This window comes from Vulpes vulpes, chromosome 3, assembly GCF_048418805.1.
Source record: "Vulpes vulpes isolate BD-2025 chromosome 3, VulVul3, whole genome shotgun sequence".
In the NCBI taxonomy this organism is placed as follows: domain Eukaryota; kingdom Metazoa; phylum Chordata; class Mammalia; order Carnivora; family Canidae; genus Vulpes; species Vulpes vulpes.
In genome coordinates, this window is record NC_132782.1 from 122,654,295 (window position 1) to 122,659,751 (window position 5,457).

General features: G+C 38.0%; 1 pseudogene; it reads right to left on the reverse strand.

The window, feature by feature from the left end:
* Positions 1-964: 964 nt before the first annotated feature.
* LOC112918355 (ADP/ATP translocase 2 pseudogene) lies at positions 965-1,800 on the reverse strand (annotated as a pseudogene).
* Positions 1,801-5,457: the final 3,657 nt, after the last annotated feature.

The window sequence follows — 5,457 nt, forward strand, 5'->3', positions numbered from 1 at the left end:
AAACATTCAGGGTAGCACTTAAATAGTTTTAAGAAGGTGTAAACATTACTCACAAGTTCTCTAAAGAAGTACAGACCTTTACAAACTAATATTAGGGGTTCGGTAAATGGACAATGTCTTTGAGGGGCACATACTCTAAGGCAAGCCTGTTGATGTCCATTTAATTAATTTGGATATTCAAACATAAAGCTGATTTCTTAACTACCGCTTATCCCTAGAGAATTATGGTGGAAGGATTTGCTAAGGGTTAGAGCACAAAGTTATTCCCACTGCTTAAAAGAAAAGGGGCTAAATCACAGCGAAATAATTATAACAGATGGTATGAAAGTAATGTAATCATAAAGTAAATCCAAAGACAAATCTGTTTACAAATGGATATGAAATTACTGAAATCAATAATATTCTGAGAAAGTTCATAAGAAAAATTAGGGGCATTCTTTAAAACAAAATATTATATTGAAATAAAATTATGTAAAAATAATAGAAATGTTGAGAAGTCTTCATTTTAAATGTTGATCTTCATGGAGTGATACTATCTTTAGTTCAATACCAGGCCCACTCAAAAGAAAATAAGAAGATAAGTATACTCCTAGAGCCTAATCATGCAATTATAATGAATTAGTTACAAAGAATTTTGGAATCTATTCCTTGTTTGGAAAAAAATGGATCAATATTCATTACAAAAAAAGTAAAAGTAATTGTTTCTAAAAGGCAGTATTATTTCATATATTTTTTATTTCTTCAAACAGGAGTGACTGAAACAAAAAATATAATTGTGTCTCTTCATCATGGAAATGGCTTTAAGAGAAAACCAATCAGATGGATATTATGGCTTCCCATTTGGAACCAGTAAATAGTTACCACCGATAAATAGACAGCCAACAGTCTGTCAAGAGTGTTTAGGTATATCGTATAATACAACATGCCTGTTCACGAGGGGGACAACTAGGAAATAACTTGCCTGAACTTCTAGATTTCATCACAAGACAGGTGCAAAAGCACCACCCATGCCTCTGAAAACATTGCACCATGCTCGCTTGAAATCATGAGCAATCTTCTTCCAGCAGTCAAGCCTGCCTGCGTACATGATGTCAGACCTTTGCCCTCTACCTGCATCATCATACCACCCCAGGAAGTCAGCCCAGCAATCACTGTGGTGGATTGTGCCATCGTTCAGCTGATGAAGATGTGAGTACTCTTGGGATCTGGAAACATGCCCTTTGCAGTATCATAGATACCAAGGTAGGCAGCTGGGTAGATGATAATACTCTGCACAGATACATTAAAGCCAGTTCAGGCCCTTAATCCTATTGGATCTGTAGATCTTAACCAGGTGGTCACCAAGCTGAATTTCCTTTCAGTTTAAGCTTTGCTGACGTCAGCTGCTAGATGGGTACGGGCAAAATCAAGAGGATACATAAAACACAAGGCTCTGCCCCCAGTGGCACCGCCTGATGCTAAATTCCCTGTAAAATAGTGCCCAAACTAGGTTCTCCTGTCCACACAACCCAGGAAGACCTTTGAAGGCAAAATTGAAAGACTGAGTGAGGAAGTATCTGATGACATTGGCCAAGGTACCGCACCAGAAGGACAGAGCTCCTTGGTCCTTGGGGAATCTGAACCACACAGTCTATAAGGCCCTCATACTGCTTCCGTGTGGTGATTTGCCTGCTGGCAGGCTGCACTTGCAGCAGCGGCTTGACCTGCTTGATGGGCACTACAAAGGTCCTGGAGGTGGCCACCGCCACTCCACCTGCCAGACAGTCCTTGACTAATGAAGGACACTGCGCCATCTGTCATGTTGAAAAGAGAGGTAGGAGACCATGAGACTGTAGTAGGAACTGGCTGAGACTTTAGGAGGTATATTTTAATATTTAGGGAGTCATTGTCAACTCCATAGAGCAAATTAACATGCTTTTGTTAGCTTGCAATTTTTAAAAGCTTTTAAAAGCATCATTGACAAAGAAATCATTGACAAAATGAATTACACGTATTTAAAGCTCTAGGAGCCCTTTTTAAGATAATCTTTGTGACTATCTGTATAGACAATCATGTCTTTTGTTTTACTTCTCTTTGTCTAATCTATATGCCCTTTATTTTCCTTTTTCTTTTTGCCTTATTGCAAATATTTCTTACTAGCACATCAACATAATGTAGAATATGAGGAGGGAAAGGAGGCATCCTTGCCTTATTCCTGATCTTTTTTTTTTTTAAGCTTTCATTTATTTATTCATGAGAGACATAGAGAGAGGCAGAGACACAGGCAGAAGGAATAGCAGGCTCCATGCAGGGAGCTTGATGTGGGACTCGATCCTGGATCCCAGGAAGGATCATGCCCTGAGCCAAAGGCAGATGCTCAACCGCTGAGCCACCCAGGCATTCCAGTCTTATTCCTGATCTTAGACAGAAATTAGACCCTTATCTAATATAATGTTAGCTGTAGGATTTGTGGATATTCTTTACTGGATTAAGAAAGTATCCTGCTTCTAGTTTGTGGAATGTTTTTTTTTTTTTTTTATCAGGGACAGATGTATGATTTTGCCAAATGATTTTATTCTTCATTTGTTGATAAAATGTTTTTTTCTTACTTAGTAAGTCTATTAATATGATAAAATACATTTTTTTTCAATATTTAACAAGCCTTGCATTCCTGGGGCGAGTGTCACTTGGCTGTGATATAGGGCTGGGTTTGGGTTATCTTCAGTGCATCAAGGCTACAAATTCCTCTAGTAATACCTTTTGTTTGTCTCTCTACTTAGTTGTGAATTGTCCTTTGCACTTCTTCCTAGAGAAAGCCTGTGTCTTGGAGTTCTCCCAGATGTCTTCCACTATTAGTTTTACTAGTTGCATGTTAGCTTGTTGGTAGGGTCTTGGGTGGGGTGTTTGATGCTCTGACCAGCCTCAGTCTTAAGCAGACACTATGAGCCTTGACCTCAGCTATGTGCCCTTTGTAAGTATACTGTCTCTTCTCCAGATACAAAACTGGAGCTAGTGCATTCCCTAGCTCCTTCTCCAAGTAGAAACTTTTTAAAAAATTCTTTGTTTTCATCCTTAACTTCAGTACTTTTCCACTAGTGCTGTTAGTTTATTATTTTGAGGCCCTAACTCCTACAGATTAGGATTTTGCTCTTTAGATGAGATGGGGGATGCATTTGGGATGGGGAAGGGTGGCAGCCACCCATTTCCACCTTGGGTTGCAATGAATTTCCACCTCTGCACCTGATCTACAAATTTAGTTGTTTTCTACCCGAAAGATCTGCAAAAAAAAACAAAAACAAAAAAATATTTTATTTCATAAGAGAGAGAGAAAGAGGAGTCTGGATGGAGTTCTGGCAGTGGTTATCATTCTTCAACCCCAGGAAGAACCATGAAGGAAGTTCTTCTGTTTTTGTTTTGTTTTCTGCCTTATTCAGATTTCTCCCTGATATTCCCTGAGAACCTTGTGGGGCTCCAAGAGAAAATGCTCTGCAAAAGGGACACGACTATCTTATGTCTGTGGCCCTCAGGGGCTTTATAGTCTAACATTAAGCCTCCTCAGGCTTTTGCAATTAATTAAAAATGTCTAGCTTAATATTTTCACTGACTTATATGGCATTTGGTGGCATCTAACCCAACTAAACAAATGGCTGTGTCCTGTTTCTCCCTGCTTGTGCTGCTTTTTCTCCAGATTTTGGATGAACTTTTTTCCTTGCCATTCCAATTCTCTCTAGAGTTCAAGAAAAATCTAATTTGCAGTATGTTCAACTTTTTTTCTCTTGTCATAAGGGTGACAATGACATTCTAGCTCTCTATATATCTGAGCTAAACCCAGAAGTCGCGTGTAATGAGATTTGGTTACTAAATTTACAAATGATGCTGTTCTGAGACATCTAATATGCTGTCTGCATTCATATATTGTCCAAAGAGGTTGAAGTAATGGAGAATAAAATTTCTGTGTTTTTTTTTCATTGTATACCCATGCCTAGAACTTAGAAAAGTGGTTAATTCAAATTAACCCTATTATATTTTCTGTTATGCATAGCATGTATGCACTAGAAAAATTCAATAAATGCAAAAGAATACAAAAGACAAGTTAAAAGATTAACTCATCAAAATCAGCATAGAATGATTTCTTTTGCCTGAATAGGAGACATTTAAACATGACCATATCAGTACACAAAAAAAGATTTAGATGATAAAATTCGAAAATATTGGTGAGAGAATAGATCATTACTGGAGCAAGTGCTCCAAGGCAACAAGAAGAGGTATCATATAAATTTAAGGCCTTGGGATTAGCCTTAGATGGGAGGAAGACTACTACCTTTTCACTAAGTTAGGATGAAGAGAGAATAAAGAAAGAAAAGTGGAGGATGGAAAATAGAAGATCAATTAGCTAGAGATGCCAATCACTTTTCAGAAGACAGCAGAGAAAAAGACAGGGTTCCTACCATGATTTTTCTGTGAAAGAGGAGCCAAGATCATCTAAGATCAGAAAGTGTAGGGTAATAGGACGTTGGCAGATCAATCTATTCAGGAGAAAAGCAAGATGGAGAAAAATACATAAGGAGAAATGATTGACTTGCCTCATGTAGGAAAGAGTGTAAGTAGCACTGAAGGAGTTGTGGAAAGATTGGGAACTGTCAAATTGTAGTAGTTTTGTAAATTTTTTTTTAATTAAAGTGTTTGGTAATCAGAGAGCAAAAACCAAAAACTCAGGTTATTCGTTTGAACTGAGTTGGATTCAGTTGGTTTGAGTTAGAAGGGAACCATTGGAAAGACAGTAGTTATAAAGGTAATAAGGCAAAATAATATTCCCAATTATAAGGCAAAACCTGTGATTCTAATATATGCTACAAACATAAAGAGGCTGATATTCTGGTTGCCGTTTGCTGTGTAACAAACCATCTAAAATTCAGTGGTATAAAACAATAATTTTATTATGGTTGCAAATTCTGTGAGTCAGGAATTTAGAGATGGCAGGGGAGAGTAAATAATCTTTGGTTCATGTCTGGGGCTTCTGCTGGGAAGACTTGACCATGCTGGGATGGTGGGGCGGGAAGGCATTGAGCATCATTCTCTTGCTCTATGTAGTATCTAGTCATCTTTACATGGTCTTTCTGTGAGACTTCTCTGGCATGATAATCTCAATCTACAAAGACTTTTTTCGTGAAGCTCCAAGAGTGAATGTCCCCATAAAAAAAGCAGAGGCTGCATGGTCACTTAATGACTTCATTTAGGACATGACATAGTGTCACTTCAGAAATACTCTATTGACTGAAGCAGTCACAAGCCCACCAAGATACAAAAGGAATGGAGTTTAAGCACGGCACCCACAGAGGGGCACCAAACAATAGTCATATTCTAAAATTATCACAGCTGGACAAATATTGTTAATACTTAATGGAATGCTTAGTATATGCCAGGCCCTGTTCTTGGCATTTTTCATATATTAACTTATCTAATCCTCCCAATACTTTA